Source organism: Bos indicus x Bos taurus, chromosome X, assembly GCF_003369695.1.
Source record: "Bos indicus x Bos taurus breed Angus x Brahman F1 hybrid chromosome X, Bos_hybrid_MaternalHap_v2.0, whole genome shotgun sequence".
NCBI classification, from domain to species: domain Eukaryota; kingdom Metazoa; phylum Chordata; class Mammalia; order Artiodactyla; family Bovidae; genus Bos; species Bos indicus x Bos taurus.
In genome coordinates, this window is record NC_040105.1 from 40003626 (window position 1) to 40026864 (window position 23239).

Sequence of the window (23239 nt, forward strand, 5' to 3'; positions counted from 1 at the left end):
GTGGATGAACAAAGGAAAAAGAAAAAGAGGGGTATTATTAGAAATAGAAGCAGAAAGGAACCCATTTAGAATACAATTATTATATTCTTCATGAAGAGATGAAAATCTCCCCTTGCCTTGTTCTTCCTTTGTAATTAATAGGAAGAACCCCCAACCTGTGGATTGCAAGGAGTAAACCTGGTATCCATAGGTACTGGAAGTAGATTACGTGATCAGAATAAGCCTCAGCACAGCAACAGCAGAGATATCAGCATGGGAGCTCTGGTTCTCATGCCCCCAAGTCCCAGGGAGTGATTCAATGGGCTCGGATGGACATTCTGTGAGCAGTGAGTTGCATCACAGCTGAGGAACCCAAGGCCAAGAGCTAAATGTCTTAATTCCTATCAGCCAGATTGGAACAAGGTTACACTGGTGCCCATATGAGGAAGGAGCTGAGGTGTCCGACACACCCCAGGGGTCCAGCTTTCCCAAGGTCGTTGGGCAGAACTGAATAGTCCTGCTATTGTGCAGGTGTCCCGCACAGCAGAAAAGTTTTGATCCCACAGTAGTTTTTTTTTTTTCCTAGGACTCAGATGGGATGACAAACCCAGCAGCAGGGTTATTGCCAATTGCAGCTGTTGCTTAACTCAAGAGGACCATGTCATTATTTTGTGATGCTGCAGCACTGGGTCTAGAGAATGGAGGAAGTGTTAAATATTTCCACCCACCCCCCAACTTCCTAGGGAACAGAGATATTCTTTCTTCAGGTACCAGGGTTAGTGTCCTCTTTCCATGGGCACATTGTTCGTTTGTTCTAGGTCAGTAGCCACTATTTCTCCCTGGGGGCCAAAGGCTTCTCTCTGAGTCATCTAGGAGAGGGAACTACAATGGCCCCTAGAGGGAGCTACAATAACCCAATCTCTTCACCAGTGGAACTAAGCTGGCTTCTCCCTTGATTCCATCATTTTCATTAAATCAGACAAGACTGCTGTGCCTTTCCCTTCCATCGTTTTGTCTTAGATCGCAGTTTGTGCCTGGTTTGGGGTGCCCATCTTTATCCGGGGCATTTTGGGTCTCAGTGTCATCACAGTCTACCACAGAGGGCCCCCAAGTAGTAAAACAAAGATGGTGGAGTCTTTCTTCCACTTGAGGCAGGAGGCAGATCGAAGTATCTTCTCAGCCATTCTCTGCAGTGGGAGGCTCATCGTGGGAGCTGTCATTCTGTCCATTGTCCATTGTCAGTCTGGAGCACCTACAGCACTCAGGCTTTGAATAGGTTCTTCCATGGTATTCTGTGGGATTTTTTTTTTTTTTTAAATCAGCTTCAGGGAAGTCAGATTGGCCATACTATAGTCATTGGAACAGAAATCCAAAGTAGCAAGCCTTGTTGAGGGAATAATTCTGTCCCAACTGAATGGTCTACGCGGCAGCCTGAAGCACGGGAGACAGCTTGGCTATTGCCATTCATTCTCACTCTCTTGTCACACAGACACACCAGCCATGTCTTCAACAGCTCCCCAGTCCATCAGCCAAAGCCATCTCAGGTCCCTCAGCATGATGGGTCAATAAAAACTGAATTTTTCAGGCTATGGGTTTATCTCTGTTGGTCTTAAGCAGATTTGGCTAGGACAATTTGGAGTTTCTATCAAGGTACAGCTGAGATAATGATTTATTTCTTTGGCTGCGTCGAGTCTTAATTGCAGCACGTGGCATCTTCTTGTGACATGCGGGATCTTTTCGTTTTCATAGGGTCTCGCGGGCTTCCCTAGTTGTGGTGTGCAGGCTCAGTTGTCCTGCAGCAGGTGGGATCTTAGCTCCGAAACCAGGAATCAAATCCTTGTCCCCTGCACTGGAAGGCGACTCTCAACCACTGGACCACCAGGGAAGTCCTGAACCAGGAACTTTGACTCAGTAATCACATGGACATCTGCAGCCCCTTGCCTTTCATCTACTTGAGGCATCTCTGTCCCTGATTACATGGGTTTTGCACCGAATATGGACTCTGATGGTTTCTTTGTCCCTGTGGTATCAGAAGTATTATTCACCTCCTGAAATTTTAGAGATCTGATTAGACTTTGGTGTCCTCTGGTGGAATCTAGCTTTTAACACCACCTTCTATTGTTTGTGTATTCACCATCTTGTCTGTTGCTTGTCTGAGAACTTATGAGAAATTGACTTTGGAAGAGATCTTTGTAAATATTCTGCCTTCCAGGAGAGTGCTGATTCTTCCCATCAGCAGTCGAGATGACTTAACGTTGGAGTTAAGGGCCCAAGTCATTCGTCAGAGATATTTTTATGTTTGACCAAGTGTCAGCCAGATTCTCGTGGGTTTGTTGGCTAATAAACTTATACTAACTTCTGGCATAAGTTCACTAAGAACAATTTGGAATTGTCATGCCTACTTTAGGCAACTTTGACATGGATAAGATTGTTCATTTGAGAGGAGCTTTAGAATAAAGAGACCAAAAAAAAGAAAAAAAACTCATGAGGAGACTGACTTGTCTAAAAGACAGAGACCATGTTATTTTTTTCCATACAAGTGTTAATAAGTACTAGCTTTTTTAATAGTATGATAATAATATTATCAAGGCCCCAATAACATGCTAGAAAGGGTGTGGAGAAAAGGGAACTCTCCTACATTCTTGGGAATGTAAATTGGTGCAGCCACTATGAAGAACAGTATGGATGTTCCTTAAAAAACTGAGAATAGAGTTGACATATGATCCAGCAATCTCACTCCTGGGCATATATCCAGACAAAACTATCATTTGAAATGATACATGCATCCCAATGTACATAGAAGCACTATTTATAATAGCCAAGATATGGAAACAACCTAAATGCCCAAAGACAGATGAGTGGATAAAGATGTGGCACACACACACACAAATATTACTCAGCCATAAAAAAGAATGAAATAATGCCATTTGTAGCAACATGGATGGACCTAGAGATTATAACCTAAATGAAGTCAGAAAGATAAAGACAAATACCATATGATGTCATTGTATGTGGAATCTAAAAATATGACACAAATGAACGTATCTGTGAAAACTGAAACAGGCTCAGATATAAGAACAGACTTGTGGGTCCTGAGGGGTAGGGAGGTTGGGGGAGGGAAGGATTATGAATTTGAGGTTAGCTATTATATATAGAATAGATAAACAACAATCTCCTACTGTATAGAAAAGGGAACTAGATTCAATATCCTGTAATAAACCATAATGAAAAAAGAATATATATATGTGTAACTATATATATATATTTGTATAACTGAATCCCTTTGCTGTACAGTAGAAATGAATACATTGTAAGTCAACTATACTTCAAAAAAATGAAAGAAGACTATCAAGACCCCAAGCTATAGCTTAAAGCACCTCTAATACACACGCATGGTTGTGTGTATATGTGTGCACGCTAAGTTGCTTCAGTCGTGTCTGACTCTGAGCAACCCCATGGACTACAGCCCGCCAGGCTCCTCTGTCAGTGGGATTCTCCAGGCCAGAATACTGGAGTGGGTTGCCATGCCCTCCTCCAGGGGATCTTCCCGACCCAGGGATCGAACCCACGTCTCTTACGTGTACTTGCATTGGCAGGTGGGTTCCTTACCACTAGCGCCACCTGGGAAGCGCATGTGTGTATGACTATGTGTTAAAATGTGTGCTTAGCTTTTACAATGATAATTTTATTCTAAAACTGGTTCCTTCTCTTTTATTTTTTTTTTCTCTTTACACTTTACATTTTTCTCTTCTCTCTTCCAATTTACCCTTATTCTTTTCTATTATAAAACTCTTGTAAGTTAACAGAAGGTTCCAGTCCTGTGGCTGATATATGAGCTTATTTTGCCACCTTAAAATTTATTAATATAATGTAAAAAGTATATTCAGGGAAAATTAACTAGGTGGTTCTTGGCTTCAAAAGTTAGCTATGTAAAGTAGATAATAAAAAAAATGATTAATGCTATACATAGTATGGGGATTCCCTGGTAGTCCAGTGGTTAGGACTCTGCACTTTCACTGCTGAGGGCTCAGATTCAATCCCTGGTCAGGGAACTAAGATCCTGCAAGCCATGCAGTGTGGCCAAAAAAAAAAAAAAAAAAGCTATAAAGAGTATAATAATTACCTAAAATACAAATATGTGTACAAGAAAATGTTTTTTCTGATGATGGATTTGTCCGTTACTTAAGGAAATCATTAGTTTGTTAAAATAGTAATTTCAATATCATATATATTTTATTTAATATACTAACACTAATTATATCTTAAAATTAAAGTCGTTAATTTTATTATCTATTTATATCGCTAGATATTTACATCCAAACACATTCATATAAAAGTACATTATGGAATGATGTCACTGAAAATTAGGAAGTAGGGAACTCTAGGACTGTGTCCCTCCACAGAAGCGACTAATGAGCTGGCAAGAACAATCATTATCAACTTTTGCACAACTCTAGAATTTGGTCAAAAACACACCAACCAAAGGAAGACCTGGTGAAGACAAAAGCTGCTGTATTGAAGAAAGAGAGCACAGTGGCATTTTAAACTGCCCACTTACAATCCCCTCTATCCTAGACTGGCAGCAGCCACAAGGACAGCAGTCCACACCCCTGGCGTACGTTGCCAGTGCCTCAGGGAGCAATATGAAGTTGACTCTCAAATACTTGTGGTTGTGGGTTTAGACTTGCCTGGCAGCTCCCTAAAGGACCTGCACAAGACTTACCTTTGTTTTGCTCAACTGGGAGCATTCCCAGGCCTGGAGCAGCTTCCCAAACAGCTTTTACCAAAAGCATTTCAGGCCCCAAGTATTGGCAGTAGCAGCCCCGGACAAGAAATAGAGAGACCATAAAGCCCGGGAAGAGATTGGGAAAGGAGGTACACGAGAAAATAAGGACTTTTAAAAGCTCCCACGTATACTTAGGAATCAAGAAGGCCACATACATGCCCAGGGCTAGATGCATGCTCAAAAAAACACAAACAAAAACAAAAACCCTGAAAAGATCCTTAACTCTCACCTCTGGCTTGCCTTCAGGCTCTGTGCAAGCAGGATGTGAAGGCTAAGCAGAGTTGCAAAGGGCTTGGCTAAGCATTGGAGGAGTACCCTGACACTGAGCCAATTTGCAAAGACTAGGAGAAAGGGGATTTCTTTTCTTTTCCCTTCTCTCTTCCTCCTCCTTCTTCTCTTTTTCTTCTCTCCAGGTCCTTAAGGAAACTGTCAAAACATTATCTGACCACAGAGCTAACAGAGCAGACGTAGGTGGCCACGTATGACAACACAGAATTTACAAAAATAGTTTAGAAAAGTCACTAAGCAAGCAAACAACTAAATAGATCAATGGAATAGAGAGTTCAGAAATGAATTTGTGTATCTATGGCCAAATGATTTTTTTTGAGTGCTGAGACCATTCAATGGGGGAAAGAATTGTGTCTCCAGTAAATGGAGCTGATATCCACACGCAATTGATTCAATGAGGCAAAGAATTGGGTCTCCAGTAAATGGAGCTAGATATCCACATGCAAAAGACTGAAATTGTTAAGAGGTACAAACTACTATGTATAAAATAAATAAGCTACAAAGATATATAGTACAACACAGGGAATATCACCAATATTTTATAATAACTATAAATGGAATATAACCTTTAAAAACTGTGAATCACTATGTTGTATTTGTTGTTGTTCAGTCGCTAAGTCATGATCAACTCTTTTGCCTGAAACTTATATAGTATGGTACATCAAATATTCCTCAATTAAAATAAAGATGAAATTGGACCCTTTCCTTATACCACACACCAAAATTAACTCAAAAATGGATCAAAGACATAAACTATAAAACTCTCAGAACAAAACATAATAATAAAACTTCATGATCTTAGATTTGGCAATGGATCCTTAGACTTGACACGAAAAGCATAAGCAATAAAAAAAAAGTGGATAAATCGAACTTCATAAAAATAAGAAACTTCTGTGCATCAAAGGAAGCTATCAAGAAGTTGAAAATACATACAACTAACAGATGGGAGAAAATATTTGTGAATCATAAATCTCACAGGTATATAGTATTCAGAATATATATACAACTCAACAAACAACAACACAGTTTTTAATATGTGCAAAGAATTTGAATAGACATTTCTCTAAAGAAGATATACAGGTGGCCAATAAGCACAAGACAAGATACTTAATCGGAGAAGGCAACGGCACCCCACTCCAGTACTCTTGCCTGGAAAATCCCATGGGCAGAGGAGCCTGGTAGGCTGCAGTCCATGGGGTCGCTAAGAGTTGGACACAACTGAGCGACTTCACTTTCACTTTTCACTTTCCCCGCATTGGAGAAGGAAATGGCAACCCACTCCAGTGTTCTTGCCTGGAGAATCCCAGGGATGGGGAGCCTGGTGGGCTGCCGTCTCTGGGGTCGCACAGAGTCGGACACAACTGAAGCGACTTAGCAGCAGCAGCAGCAAGATACTCAATATTATTAATCATTAGGGAAATTTAAGTCAAACTATTTTAAAGTGTACAATTCACAATGAGATGCCATTCACTCCTAGCAAGATGTCTGTTACTAAAACAGGATATAACAAGTGTTGGTGAGGACATGGATGGTGGGAATGTAAAACAGTGCACTACCCAATATAATATTGTAAAGTAATTAGCCTCCAATTAAAATAAATAAATTTAAATTTAAAAAATAAAACATTTAATAAGGAAAAAAAAGTGCACTACTGTGGAAAACAGTTCAGTTGGTCTTGCAAAGTTAAATGTATAATTAGTATATTAGCACATTGTTAGCATATTAATAATTCCACTCCTATGTATATACTCAAAACCATTGATGGGTATACAAAGAAATATTTGTACACAAATGTTCATAGCAGCACTGTTCCCAGTGGCTGAAAGACAGGAACAACCCAAATGTCTATCAGGGAACTTCTCTGGCCATCCAGTGGTTAGGACTCGGCGCTTCCACTGCAAGGAACACTGGTTTGATCCCCGGTTATTAAGGTTATTATCTATTACTGTGGTTTTAAAATGTATAACTGTATCTTGGTTTTTAAAATTATGACTTACATTAATGTCTTCTGTTTCCTGACAGTTCTTGATTTTGTCTTTCCCTTATCAGATCCTAAATAATAAAGCTGTTAAGATGTCTTTTGTGCCTGAATTATCCTGGAATGGCCTCATAAAGATTTGCTTCTTCACCTCATAAAAAAGAAAGATAATAGACATAAGTTTGTTTCAGCATTCTCCACATTTAAGTGAGTAACTCAAAATTACTGTGAAAACTCTTGTTTCCCAAAGTTAAGACTGTGGGGGAGAAAGAGGTGGAGGAAGCTAACACATGAAAAAAGTTCAGTCTTCTTAGATCACTTATGCACAAGTTAAATAGAGTAGATACATTTCAGTGTGCACCTTTCAGGCTAAAGCAAATATCCTCATGTTCTAACACACAGACTTACACAGTAGTTGTCTACAAAGTTGAGTTTCTTTGTAGATTTCAATACCTTTGTTGATCGGGGACCATTCTGGTCCACTCTCAGATATAAATCAAAAACTCCCGGAAGTTTGTCATTGTTCCCACTGTCCATAAAGTGTTCTTACTCCCAGGGTAGTTTTGACTATATCCTTATAAATTATGTTAAACCCCAGAAGAGGATGGGGCTTCCTAGGTGGCGCTAGTGCTAAAGACCCTGCCTGCCAACACAGGAGACTTAAGAGACGTGGGTTCGATTCCTGGGTCAGGAAGATCTCCTGGAGGAGGGCATGGCAACCCACTCCATATTCTTGCCTGGAGAATCCCCTGGACAGAGGAGCCTGGCGGGCTACAGTCCATAGGGTCGCAAAGAGTGGGACATGACTAAAGCAACTTACCATGCAACGGTAGGAAGCAAAGAGGAACTAAACAGCTATTCTCCTCCAGCCTGCTAGTGTTAGTGCTGATTAATATATAACATATTAGCCAGAAGTGTTCAGTCATATTACCAAGGCAGAGATAAGCTGACTAATTTTTAAACCTGTATTTGTTTAAAAGATATCACCAGGGATTTTTTTAAGTCTCTCTTTTTAAAATTTATTTTTGGTCGCACTGGGTCTGTCACTGGGTGCAGTCTTTAGTAGCGGCAAGCGGGGCTACTCTCTGTTTCAGTCCGTGGGCTTCTCATTGCCTTGGCTTCTCCTATTGTGGAGCACAGGCTCTAGGGCAAAGGGGCTTCAGTAGTTGAGGCGCAAGGGCTTAGATGCCCCATGGGATATGAAATCTTTCTGGACCAGGGATCAAACCCATGTTCCCTGCGTGGGCAAGCAGTCTTCTATCCACCAGGGAAGTCCACCAAGGATGTTTATTGGGCATGTCCTACCTGCCTGTGCCATAATCCTCTGGAAACAGTTAAGATGGGATGGATCCTATAGCCAAAGCCTCAAGCCTCTTTAAAAAAGTTCCAAATAGATTTACATGGGCTGTAACTATGTTTGGCCATTATGTATCTATTTTTGAGACTCATCAGAGGTTATCAAAAAGCCACAATTTGAACAACAACAAAAAGGTTACTTGATTTAGTTCTTTTCTGCTTGGAAAAATCTTGATGTTCTCTCTAGCAATGGTGACATTCACTTCTCTAGAACTGTTACCAAGCATCTTTGGGAGATATTACATCTTACTCAAAATCTGCACTGACCATATCACCTTCAGTCTTATATTCAACGGACGTGAGAAGAGTTTTCCTATCTCCTCTAAAACAGTGGTTCTCAACCAGGGGCTAGCCCCACCCCCAGGGACAGTTGGCAATGTCTGCAGACGTTTGTGTTTGTCACAACTGGGGGCAGGGTGCCAGTGGCATTGAGTGGGTACAAGTCAGGGATGCTGCTCAACATCCTACAGTGCACAGAACAGCCCCCCGCCACCCGCCGACAGCAAAGAGTTATGAGCCCAAAATGTCAACAGTGCTAAGGTTGAGAAACCTTGCTCTAAAACAAAGTCTTGAAGTCCATATGTATATGGAAGGCTGGTTCATTTTGCTGTACCGTAGAAACTAACACAACCTTGTAAAGCAACTATACTCCAATAAAAATTAATTCAAAAAATAAAACAAAGCCTTTACAATTTAAAACACAGAGACTTTGACTTCTGAAAAAAGACATCCCTCCAACTTTGATGAGGACATTACCAGGTACTCTTAACTAACACAGCAGAGTTTCCCAGGTGGCATTAGTGGTAAAGAGCCTGCCTGCCAATGCAGAAGAAACGAGAGATGCAGGTTCGATCCCTGGATTCCCTGGAGAAGGGAATGGCAACCCACTCCAGTATTCTTGCCTGGAGAATCCCACGGACAGAGGAGCCTGGCGGGCTACAGTCCATGGGGTCGCAAAGAGTCGGACACGACTGAAGCGCCTTAGCACACAACTAACACAACAGTAATACTCCAGGACATTGATCCTTGGACTCATCTCTCTCAAAGATACATAAGCCGCTCTTAACTCACTGGAAGACTGTATCAGCGGGAGACCTCAAACTAAAGATTCTTCTAAATCCTTCAGAAGCAGATGCCAGCGTGAAGTAGACAGCTTTCGCCCAACATCCATAGCACAAGATAGGCTTTTTTCCCCTTCTTTGCCAGATTGAGCTTGTTGACTTCTTGAACTGTAATATCCATAGAACATATTCTTTTTTTTTTTTTTGGCCATGCCACATGGCATGCAGGACCTTATTACCCAACCAGGGATCGAAGCTGTATGCCCTGCGATGAGTCTTAACCACTGGACCGTCAGGGAAGTCCCTATAGGGCCAATTCTTAATATTGCTCTTTGAAACCTTACTCACTCCTTGGTAGAGCTCCTACAAGTGGCTATAGTTTGCTTATGATTTGGCTAAAAACATACAATTAAACCAGCTGTTGAGTATGTACTCTACTTCCAACTTCCCTTGGTACAGATTTCTTGTGATAAACCAATTGGTTTCCTAGGTAATTGAACTCAATACTAAGTGACTATAGGTGGCAAAGACATTTCCTTTAAAAATGAGATAACTTAGCTAATACTCCCATCTCTAGCTCTGTCGACTCCAGATTGGGATAAGATCTGTTGTCTTAATTTAATTTGGATACCCTATAACTTACAAGTATTCTTCAAATTCTGATGATAAAACCTTCTCTTAGTATCTACCTGTGTTACAGCATTCAATTGTGTGATCTTCAGAGTCTTAAATGCTACCATTCAGATACTGTCACAGAAATTGACTCACCAGTTCATCTTACAATGGAAGAAGTGAAAAGGACTAATAAAACTGCCAAAAAAGCCTTCCAATCAATGGAACTCAGACAGTGGTGCCGACCTGGATTTCACAACATAATGTCCTACAGATTGAATGTCATACATAGTCCTTGAACAAAAGAAGGAACGGTGAAAGTCAAATTTAGTTCAGAAAGATAAAGTAGGAATCTGCCCAGTCGTTCATTAGGCTTGAGTAATACACAAAGTCAATTGCACAGTTCACCGGAAATATTTCTCTCAAGAACATGCTGCAGGCAGAAAATGTCACAGTAACCATGCTGTTTGGGTGACTACTGCTGCCATACTTACTGAGAAATTTTGTTCTCTAAAATCATGGACTGTCAGAAACTTTGCTGTTTGAAATTGTATCTTCAGGAATAAAACATCGCACTCTTGCCTGGAGAATCTAAGTCACTTTGACCTAGACAAGCAGCTACAATTTCCATCCTAGGTGAACAGCTTCAGATAGGGGTCCTGGTTTCAATATTCCACATATATGTTAATCCAAGGGTTCACTTTGCAGCGTAGAGCTGATATTCAGCCTTTTACACACAGTCTTGCTTGGAACCTCCAAAACACTGCTTCACTTAAATGTCACCTAAACACCACCCTGGGCTTCCTAGGTGGCTCCCTGGGTAAAGAATCCACCTGCAATGCAGGAGATGCAGGAGACTTGAGTTCATTCCCTGGGTTGGGAAGAACCCCTGGAGGAGGGCATAGCAACTCACTCCAGTAGTCTTGCCTAGAGAATCCCATGGACAGAGGAGCCTGGCAGGCTATAGTCCATGGGGTCACAAAGAGTCAGACACAACCGAAGCTACTGAGCGTGCATGGATGCAAATGCCACCCTTCCCCCAGATCCCATAATGACTGTCACTTTTCCTTCATTTGATGAGATGCCCCATGGTTCCTCTTGTGTGATCTCCCTTATTACAGTGATTCAATGAACCTGATTTGTTACACTACAAACATGTCTTTGGTAGTCTGATTGCCTTAACACAGGGTAAACCTCCTACTTCCACAGATGACAAAATGGTAGACAATGAGAGGTGATAAATCAGAATAAAGCATTTTATTACTGCCTAGAAAACAAGAGGAGCATCAGCATAGTGGTACCAGTTCCTATGCCTCCAAGTCTCATGAGGCAATGAGCTAGGCTACACATATAGTGGATTAGGCTGCAATCCAGGGCCAAGGGCTCAGTACATTCTGTGGCAAGCATCAGACAAGCCAGTTCCCCTTTCCGCAGAGTTGTCATGTTTTGGTCTCCTTGACTACCTTAATACATGACTCTCTATGGAAACCATTCAGGATCCAGGGATGGTCAGACCTTAGTGTGGCACACTTAGCAAGGCCATTCTTGAGACCCATGCTAGACTGTCTTCCTAAACCAGTGGAAAGATTTGTACAGAATTCATTTTTTGCTTCAAAACAATTTAGCCCATTATTTCTAGACATTTCTGAAAGATAGAATGAGCCAAAGCGGGAAGGAAACTCCCACTTCTAAGCTAAAAGCAAAGTTTAGAGAGAAAACAATGCTCCTGAAGAACATGTGAATATAACTTTGGTTTTTCTTTGATATTTATGAAAATTACTGCCAAAATGACTTCTTCCAAATGTTACCATAAGATTGCTCAATTAGGCACTACAAAGAGATAGGTAGCAGTAGAACAACATATTCACTAAACCAAGGATTCAAAATAAGATTGCCAAGTATCACGAGGTAGTCCATTCTTCAGTAATCTCATTTATATACGTTTTCTTAATTTTTCAGAGTTTTTTTTTTTTTTTTTGCCAGCCCAGACACCCGGAAATGTATTTGTTATATTGAAACTTGGACTATGTTGAATCCAAACTATTTGACTTTGAGGACCACCAAGATATAAACATATCACGTGGATGAATCGATACCTTGAAAGCTTATATCTGGGTAAGCATTTATCATCCCCTGGAGTCACTGTATAACAATTTTCCAGTGCAGGAAAAAGTTACATTATGTTGCCTTACATTTGGAAGCAAAATAACATTTCTGTCATGCTGAATTTCCTATCAGTCAGTTATTTCCTCTTTATGGATATTGCACTCAATTATTCTAATGTTATAGGTCATTATTTAATGTCAAAGCATTTCTCTTTGACAACAGAACACTTTTCCAGATAGAACAAAAAACAGATTTAAGAGACCATGCAAAAACTTGTATTCATGAACACTAAAACCATCTGTTTCCGCTATGTAATTTTCACAGCCGATTTGCAGACTTTCCCAGTTCTAGAGTGACCTTAGCCAAACACTAGATTAGCTTTCAAAATCACTAGGACTGTGGGCACTGATTTGAGAAAAATAGAATAAGTGAAACTCTGCCTGAGTAAAAAACTGCTGCTGCTGCTGCATCGCTTCAGTCGTGTCCGACTCTGTGCGACCCCATAGACGGCAGCCCACCAGGCTCCCCTGTCCCTGGGATTCTCCAGGCAAGAACACTGGAGTGGGTTGCCATTTCCTTCTCCAATGCATGAAAGTGAAAAGTGAAAGTGAAGTCGCTCAGTCGTGTCCGACTCTTAGCGACCCCACGGTCTGCAGCCTACCAGGCTCCTCCATCCATGGGATTTTCCAGGCAAAAGTACCGGAGTGGGGTGCCATTACCTTCTCTGGAGTAAAAACTAGCTATACTTAATTTTTTTTTAATTCTCAAAGCCCCCAAATCTCCTGTTGTATCAGCTAGAAATGATTTTGGTTACAAGAACAGACAATGTGGCTCGCAGTGGACAGGAGTTCATTTTTCTCGTATAACAAGGTGACTGGAGATTTGTGGTTGCTGAGAAATTAGTTGAGCGTATCAACTGTACCAGGATCCTTTGCTCCTTCACTTCATGGTCCCAACATGGTTGCTGCAACTCCAGACATGGCATGAAGCAGAGAAAAAAATAGTTCTGGGATATTTGTCTTTTTCATTATATAATGCAAAATTCTCCCAGAAGCCCTCTGACAGATTACTGTTTCTAGTTCAAGAAAGCATGGTAAAGCATGGCCACTACTGCCACGAGGGAGACTGGGAAACCAAGGCTTTTTTTAGCCTCTAGAATGGAGATCAGGACAGAGCAGACGCAGGTAGGAACAGACACTGGGTTAGCCTGTCAACACATATGAAATACATTATAACTTCTGTGCTGTTCCGTTCTACTCATGGGGACACAGGGTAGCAAAATGAAAGAAAAATCAAAGTAGTTTTGTCTCCCTGGACTTCATAATCTCATTTCATTTATTTTGCTAGAGCACAGACCAAAGCCACTGTTCAAGCTTTACTTACTAATATTTCCTTTAAGGTACTGTCTGACCTGACCCAGTTTAGCTTCCTGCCTGCATGCATTTGCTCATGCTGTTACTTCAGCCTGAAGGGATCTCTTCCCCTGTCTACATATTAAACATTTCATTTCTTCTTCACCACCTGGCTCAAATATTCTCTCTCCCATGAAGTGTTCCCCAATCTTCCAACTGGTAATTCCCAAGATATATTGCTGCTGCTGCTAAGTCGCTTCAGTCTTGTCCGACTCTGTGTGACCCCATGGACTGCAGCCTACCAGGCTCCTCCGTCCATGGGATTTTCCAGGTAAGAGAACTGGAGTGGGTTGCCATTGCCTTCTCCCAAGATACATTAGTATTAATTTATCTGTGAGTTCCCAAGATACATTGCTGCTGCTAAGTCGCTTCAGTCGTGTCCGACTCTGTGCAACCCCATAGACGGCAGCCCACCAGGCTCCCCCGTCCCTGGGATTCTCCAGGCAAGAACACTGGAGTGGGTTGCCATTTCCTTCTCTAATGCATGAAAGTGAAAAATGAAAGTGAAGTCGCTCAGTCATGTCTGACTCTTCGTGATCCCATGGACTGCAGCCTACCAGGCTCCTCCGCCCATGGGATTTTCCAGGCAAGTGTACTGGAGTCGGGTGCCATTGCCTTCTCCGAAAGATACATTAGTATTGTCTAAACAAGAGCTTAAGTGTTTTACATAGGATATCTCAATCTTCATACATTTACATAGGCTATCTCAACACAATGAAATAGGTACTATTGTTATTTCCACCCTATGGTTGTGAAGCCAAAGTTCAGATTAAGTAATTGCGTTAAGAGCACAAAGCGTGTAAGAGCTACTAGAGTGATGATTCAACTCCAGTTTCATCTGATGCTCAAATCCATTCTCTTCACAGTATGTCATACCATTTTCTCTCCATAGCCACTGGCTGCAAGAGGATAAACTAAGATAGGGACAGCATCTTATTGACCTCTAATTAGCCTCCCCTCCTAGACTCACCCATGCCCTGGAATTCAGAGGTGTTCACAAAGTTATTGAATAAGTAAAGCTGAAGCCGCTGTCAAATTGGTGGCAAAACAGTACATCAGTAGATTAGAAATCAGTCTGGGTTCACATCCTGACTTACTTGAGTAAGTTATCTACCCTATACCACAATTTCCTCACCAGTAAAATAAGAATAAATGAGCCCCTTCTCTGTCTTCATTAGGTTTAAATGAAGCACTTTTATGGAAAAAAAAACAAAACGTGTGCATTTGATGGGATCTAGCATTCTCAAGACTAGTATCTTTCTTGGGCTCTTACAATATTTCATTTATTATTTCTTCACTCCCTCCCTTCTTCTCTGTTTTATCCATGTAGAATCACTATCATATGTACCTTTAAACTTGTGGATCTATCATCCATGTCTCTTGGACCATCTCTTAGACTTTTCATTTCTTTGCCTGTGTGCACTGTAGTCTGGGAAAATCTCTTGGCTCAATTTCATGTGTTTAAGCCTGAAATTAAGCCAGTACACACCATTTAGGGCATTCTGTTCTGAGTCTTACTGGTTGGGTGAATATTCTGATTGTTTGATACCTATTCCACACTAGTGAACTTCAGTTTTATTATCATTCTTAGGTATGTTTGTTATTCTTTTTCGTCTATCTCTTGAGCTTTTATTTCAATGATCATAAATTTCATTTCTAAAAGCTCTCATTATCTTTTCCCTCATGCACATTTTTCTAGAATATCTCTGGGGATATTATACTTAATTTTAAAGTCTTCTTTGATTTGCCATGTTAACTGCTTCTTCCACTTGGGGAGTTCACTTTCTTTTGTGTCTGTTCTTGGTTTTGTGCTTGTATTTCTTTGAAGTATTTTGTTATTCCACCTATGGACTTCTGTTCCATGTAACGAATTTGCCATTGCTAGTAATGAGGGGTTCTAAATAGGTTTCAGCTATTTGAATTAATCTGTAATGTCATTCTTTCAGTATTAAGACATAGAAGTATTTTTGCATGGACCTTGTTCTGGCTATATAATTACCAGCCATATGGGAGTGGGGCCTCCTTTATGAACAGGTGATGCTACATGGGAAGCTTTGAGGGGAGGGAGTCTCTTTGAAAAATCAAAATCCCAGAGATACGCCTCTTCTGGGTTTGAAGTCCAAATTTATACTACCTACATGGCTTGGTGGGCTTCCTGGGTGACGCTAGTGGTAAAGAACCCACCTGTCAATGCAGGAGACATAGAGATGCAGATTCGATCCCTGGGTCGGCAAGATTCCCTGGAGCAGGAAATGGCAATCCACTCCAGTATTCTTGCCTGGAGAATCCCATGGACAGAGGAAACTGGCGGGCTACCGTCCATGGGGTCACACAGAGTCACAACGACTGAGCGACTAAGCATGTGTACACAGGTTTGGTAATCTCAAACTATAAAATAAACGTGAAGAATTGCTCCTGGTCTAGGGATACCTCCTCAAGAACTTGACGTGCCAGTTATTAGTTTGCTAAATCTGCCTTTCTTGGCCCTGCTTTGTGATTCTGGACCTTGTAAAACATTTCTTCTTTGCCAGAGAGTGTAATGTCAGGCTCTGTCAAGTGAGGGTGCTGGAGGAACAGCGTAAAACCCAGCAGAGGCCAGCTCTCCTCTTTCCGGTCTGGTGTGTTTTTCTTTCCTGAATCTATGGTGCAACTGTCAGTGGTGTGCAGAAGATGGAGTGGTGCTCACCATTCAGCAATTTTCACCAGAATCCCAGCAAGTGGCATCCTTGTCAACAGGGTACAGGAGACCCAGTGGCATGCACCCCCAGTGAGCTTCCCTGGCACCCAAAAAGACAGCTCTCTGCTCTCCAGCCCCAGCTCACTAGCAACCTGGCTTTCCAGGTGTGGACCAGCTCCGACCTGTTGCAACTCAGAGGATTTTCCCACCATCCAATGTGCTGCAACCCACCCTTTCTGATGAGATCTGAGTCTCAGCCTAGGGGTGGGGGAAGGGCTCTTTTAAGCTTTGTCCATCCTTGCATCCTTTCCCTCAACTTTCTTCAGAGTTCTCTTTTACCTGTTTAGTAATCAACTTTAACTTGTTAGTAATTCTTTGTATTAATTATCTTCAAGTTACTGGTGTGGTTTATGTCTCCTCACTGGATGCTAACTGATATGCCTGGCAAAAGTAAATGCAAAGAACCCCAGTTGCATTGGATACACACAGAAAGAAAAAAAAACACCCCACCACTGTTGAGCTTATAATAAAACATTTATAAAGCTTCATAAGGAAACAATGCATCATAAGTAGAAACCAGCGAAGATAGTAAGCAGAAGGACTAGAGGTCCCAAACCAGAGATAATGGAATAAAATTTGAAAGAAATCATAAGATCGGTATATTTTAGATAACTAGAAATCTAAAAGAAGGATCAAAACACTAAGAACAAGACTCTATGAAAAAAGAACAGATAGGAAAAATAACCAGAGACATATAAAGATAAAAAAAATACAGGCACTGAAAACAATTTCAGGAATGAATTAAAAACCAAATTAAACACAGATAAAAAGAGAATAAATGAACTATGTAACAGATTTAAGGAGATGTTTCACAATTTTGTGACACAGTAACCCAAAGATGGAAGATATTTTCAAAAGTTGAAGAGACCTGGAAGATAAAATGTGTAAGAACTAGAGTGGTGTTTATAGTATGCTACCTTTGAGTAAGAAAGAGACTATGCATTCATATTTTATTATGTTTTAATAAAAAAAAAAAAACTCAAAGGGTGGGCTTCTCTGGTGGCTCAGTGGTAAAGAATCTGCCTGCCAAAGCAGGAGACACAGGTTCAATCCCTGTTCCGGGAAGATCCCACATTCCGTGGGGCAACTAAGCCGGTGTGCCACAACTATTGAGCCCGTGCTGTAGAGCCCAGGAGCCTCAATTACTGAGCCCTTGCACCGCAACTACGGAAGCCTGCTTGCCCTAGAGCCCATGTTCCGCAACAAGAGAAGCCATCACAATGAGAAGCCCATGCAACACAAGTAGAGAGAAGCAGGTACAGCAGTGAAGACCCAGTACAGCCAAAAATCAATAAATAAAAACAATTATTTAAAAAAAAAACTCAAAGGGTTCAGCAGAAATGATAAAAAGGAGTACATCTATGTGAATGTGGTTGTGGTGGGGGAAACGGCAGATGTGGGCGAGGGTGGGACTGAGGCTTTTATTATTGCATACATTTTATTTTTTACCCTCAAGCTAACATCTCACTTTATTCTTTTCCAGTTTCATTGAGACATAACTGACATACAGCACTCTATAAGCTTACACTGAACAGCATAGTGGTTTGACATTGTGAAATGATGGCCACCAAAAGTTTAATGAACATTCACCATCTCATATAAATACAAAAAAGAAAAAAATGTTTTTTTCCCCTTGTGATGAGAACTCTTAGGACCTACTCTCTTAACTTTCAAATATACCGGAGAGCAGTGTTAAATATAGTTATCATGCTGTATATTACACCCCTAGTACTCATGTATACATTTTATATTGGCGTAATTTACAAACCATGTGTGTTACTCCGGATCCTCTGAGAAGAAAAAGCCAAGATGGAATAGGATTTGCAAGAGATTGATTGGAGGAAAAGGGAGGAAGCCCAGAAGGTAGGGAAGAATTTTCAGACCACATTGACAAAAAGGGAGGCTAGTGCAGGCAGATTTTAAGACTGCAGTACAGTTCTAAGAAAGGTTCAGCCAGGCTGATGAGGAGTCCTCAAGCCAAAGCAGCCCATCAGAGGAGTCACATGTCTTGCCGGAATTCTTAGTATCCTTGCTGTGCTTAGTCACTGACTGGGAGCAGCCTGTGTAAAATGCGCCCTCAGTGGCCTCCAGGCTAATGTGGTGGTGGATTCAGAGTGCAGCAGCTGAGGCCATCTGTCAATTACACTCCCATAGCAAGAGATCTGAGTGGCATATTTTCAAAGCCGCCACCCCATCTGATTAAATTTTGTACTCAAAGAAGGGCAAAATAAAGACATTTTCAGACAAAGATGGAAGGAGCTTATCACTCACAGACTGTCACCCTAAAAATCTCTGCAGGATTCACTCTGGGAAGAAATATGTTGAATCCTGAAGTTGAGTGTAGGATGCAGGAAGTGATGATGAGCAAATTAATATGTGGGAAAGAAACTGGTAAATATGCAGATAAATCTAAACAGGTATTGACTATTAAAAACAAAGATGACAATAATGATTAATTTGGGTGTATTAAAAACAAGGTGGGGACTTCTCTGGTGGTCCCCTGGTTAAGACTTCACCTTCCAATGCAAGGGATGTGGGTTCGATCCCTGGTTGGGGAACTAAGATCCCACATGCCTCAGGGCCAAAAAAACAGACATAAACAACAGAAGTAATGTTGTAACAAATTCAATAAAGACTTAAAAGTGGTCCACATCAAAAAAAAATTTTTTTTAAAAGCAAGGTAGAATGAAAACACATAAAAACGGAAGGGAACATTGGAGGTAGAGTATTTTAAGGTCTACTCATCAGTCAGGATGTAATCAAGTCAAGAAGAAGTCATACTAGATTAGAGTGGGCCCTAAATTCAATGATTAGATTTGATGAATAGGAGAAAGGAAGGGGAGATTTAGATAGATGCATAGAGGGAAGAAGGCCACGTGATGATGGTGATGGACATCAGAGTGATGCAGCTATAAGCCAAGGAACATCAAGAATTACCAGGAGCTGCCATAAACTAGGGAAAACTAGGAAGAGGAAGTATTCTTCACTACAGTCTTCAGAGAGAGCATGGCCCTGCCAACACCTTGATTTTGGAGTTCTAGCCTTCAAAACTGCAGGAGAATAAATTTCTGTTGTTTAAGCTAAGAAATGTGGGGTAATTTGTTCTGGCAGCACTAGGAAATTAATATAGTGCCAAACTCTTTTCCAGAGTGGCTGTTCAGTTCAGTTCAGTTCAGTCGCTCAGTCGTGTCCGACTCCTTGCAACCCCATGAACTGCAGCATGCCAGGCTTCCCTGTCCATCACCAACTCCCGGAGTTCACTCAGACTCACGTCCATCGAGTCAGTGATGCCATCCAGCCATCTCATCCTCTGTCGTCCCCTTCTCCTCCTGCCCCCAATCCCTCCCAGCATCAGAGTCTTTTCCAATGAGTCAACTCTTCACATGAGGTGGCCAAAGTACTGGAGTTTCAGCTTTAGCATCATTCCTTCCAAAGAAATCCCAGGGCTGATCTCCTTCAGAATGGACTGGTTGGATCTCCTTGCAGTCCAAGGGACTCTCAAGAGTGGCTGTACCAGTTCACATTCTCACTGCCAGTGTATGTGAGATCCAGTTTTTCTGCATCCTCACCAGCATGTGGTATTATTGTTATACTTTATTGTAGCTCTTCTAATAATTTTGTAGTGATATCTCATTGTGGTTTAAATTTGTATTTCCCTAATGACAAATGAGGGCTTCCCTGGTGGCTCAGATGGTAAAGAATCTGCCTGCAATGTAGGAGACCTGGGTTCGATCCCTGGGTCGGGTAGATCCCCTGGAGAAGGGAATGGCTACGCACTCCAGTATTCTTGCCTGGAGAATCCTATGGACAGAGAAGCCTGGTGGGCTACAGTCCACGGAGTTGCAAAGAATCAGACACAACTCAGCAACTGACATCCATACACACACACACACACACACACACATAATGACTAATGATCTTGAACATTTTGCCATGTACTTGTTTGCCATCCATATCTCTTCCTTGGTGAAATATCTGTTCAGCTCTTTTGCCCATTTTATAATTGGATTTTTTCCCCTACATTTTGAGAGGTTTTTTTTTTTTTTTAATGTATTCTACAAAGGAAGCTTTTACAAGATATATAGTTTGCAAGTATTTCCAACCACACTGTAGCTTGTGCTTTCATCCTCTAGACAGAATATTTCACAGTACAAGTTTTTAATTCTGATGATGTCCGTTTTTTTTCTTTTATGAATTGTGGTTTTGGTGTTTTTTCTAAAACTCTTCGCCTAGTCTTGGGTCCTAAAGATGTTCTCCTATGTTTTCTTCTATTTCCAAGCACTTTTTAATTTTATTTATTTATTTATTTGCCATGCCGTGTGGCATGTTGGATCTTACTTCCCTGACCAGGGATTGAACCCATGTCCCCTGCAGTGAAAGTGCAGTCTGAACCACCAGGGAAGTCCTCTCTTATGTTTTCTTCTAAAAGTCTCATAGTTTTACATTTAAACCCATGATCCATTTTGAATTAATTTTAGTATGCAGTGTGATGTTTAGGTCAAGGCTCATGTCTTTCTTTTTTCTACAAATGTCCAGTTGTTCCAGCACAATTTGTTAAAAAAAGATGTCTTTCCTTCACGGAATTGCTTTTGCACATTTGTCAAAAATCGATTGGCCATTTCAACAAATAATGTTGTGGAACCTGGATATTCAAACATAAAAGAATGAATTTGGACTGATACCTCACACCATATACAAAAAATTAACCCAAATTTATCAAAGGCCTAAATGTAAGAGCTCTCTGTTGTTCAGATTGTATAGATTTATCTTTGAGTTCACTGATTCTTTCCTCCATCCTCACCAATCTATTATAGAATCCTTTTAGCAAGTCAGTTCATTAATTGTACTTTCCAGTGATCTCTTTGTTTCTTTTTAAATATCTTCTATTTGTTTGCTGAGAATTTTTTTCATCTGTTTCAAGAGTGTTTGCAATGGCTCACTGAAGCATTTTTACAATTAAAACTTTAAAATCGTTATCAGATAATTCCAACATCTGAGTAATCTCAGTGTTTGTCTGTTGCAACTGTCCTGGTTTTTGGTATGAAAAGTCATCTTTGATTGTACCCTGGGTATTTTGGGTATTATGTTGTGAGATTCTGGATCCTCCTTAATCACTCTTAGCAGGCAGTCCTGTTTAGGTATAGGGAATAAGTCTACCTTTTGCCCACTTATAAAATTGGTTTGTTTGTTTTTTATTAATAAGTTGGAAGAGGACTTCATATATTTTGGATATACAAATCCTTTATCTGGATATGTGATCTGCAAATATCTTTTCCCAGTCTATGGCTTTTCTTTTCATCTTCTTAGTGGTGCTTAGTGGTGTTTCTTAGAAGTTCAAAAATTTTGAATTTTGATGGTGTTGAGTTTAGTAATTCATTCTTTTATGAATCATACTTTTGGGGTCATATCCAAGAAACCTTTTCCTAACCAAGGTCCTTAAGATTTTCTCCTGTTTTCTATTACAGATTTTATAATGTTATAGTACAGTTGTGTTCGACTCTTTGCCACTCCATGAACTGTAGCCCACCAGGCTCATCTGTCCATGGGATTTTCCAGGCAAGAGTACTTGAGTGGGTTGCCATTTCCTTCTCCAGAGGTTCTTCCCGACCCAGGGATCGAACCTTGGTCTCCCGCATTGTAGGCAGATGCTTTACCATCTGAGCCGCCAGGGAAGTCTTACATTTATAATGTTAATCTTACGTTAAGGTCTATGATCTAGTTTGAGTTACATTTTTAGTATGGTGTGATGTGGGTGTACAAGTTCCCCAGTACCATTTGTTGAAAAGATTATCCTTCTCATTGAAATGCCTAGCACCTTTATCAAAAATCAACTGACCATATATAGATGATCTTATTTTCAAAGCAGAAATAGAGACATAGATGTAGAGATCAAACATATGGATACCAAGGGGGGGAAAAGAGGGGGCAGTGGGATGAACTGGGTGATTGGGATGGACTATTAATACTATGTATAAAATAGATAGCTAATGATAACCTACTGTATAGCACAGGGAACTCTGCTCAATGCTCTGTGGTGACCTAAACGGAAACAAAATCCAAAAAAAGGGGGATATATGGATATGTGTAGCTGATACATTTTGCTGTACAGCAGAAACTAACAACATTTTAAAGCAACTATACTCCAATAAAAATTGATAAAAAAAATAAAAGTTGCATAGACACATCTTTTAAAAAAAATCAACAGACCATAAATATAAAAGTTTATTTCTAGATTCCCAATTCTTTTCCAGTGATCTAGATGTCTATCTCTATGCCAACACCTGAAATGTCAACACCATACTATATTAATAACTACAGCTTATAATAAGTTTTGAAATTGGGAAGTGAAAGTCTTGTACTCTGGTTTTCCTTTTCAAAAATTGTTTTGGGTATTCTAGGTCTATTCCATTTAATTTTAGGATCAGTATTAAGTCAGAAAGTGTGACACAGATGGTTTCTCACTCACAGTAAAAGTAGAATCCAGTGTAGCTTCTTGCGTCGGCTCCCCATGTGGCTGTTCACAGGGCAACGCAAATGAGGGTCAGATGTTTACCTGCCCATGCAGGGGGCTTCAGCACAGGAAAGGATCCTCTAAATTATGAGACTCTAAGCTTATATAAAATTTGTTGGCACATCTGCCCATCTTCCTCTTTAGAGAGGGAGGGGGAGACAGTTGGACAGACAGAAAGAATGATTTCGTCTTTATTCAGAATTGTAAACAAATCTTGGGGGAGGAGAGGGAAAGACCTTTAGATATATCACCTTGGAATATAAGCAAATCTGTCTCTTAGAGAGACATGTCTCTGGGTTCCCTTGGTGGCTCAGTGGTAAAGAATCCACCTGCCAATGCGGGAGACATGGGTTTGATCCTTGATCTGGGAAGATCCCATATGCCAGGGAGCAACTAAGCCCGCACCCCACAAC

General features: G+C 40.8%; 1 protein-coding gene and 1 non-coding gene across 2 annotated transcripts in view; one reads left to right on the forward strand and one right to left on the reverse strand.

Annotated features, from left to right (window-relative positions):
- MED14 (mediator complex subunit 14) overlaps window positions 1-23239 on the reverse strand; it is a 176556-nt gene that overhangs the window by 75337 nt on the left and 77980 nt on the right. The window lies entirely within an intron of this gene.
- Window positions 3959-4031, forward strand: TRNAE-UUC. Its single transcript has one exon. It is a non-coding gene; the product is annotated as a tRNA-Glu (tRNA).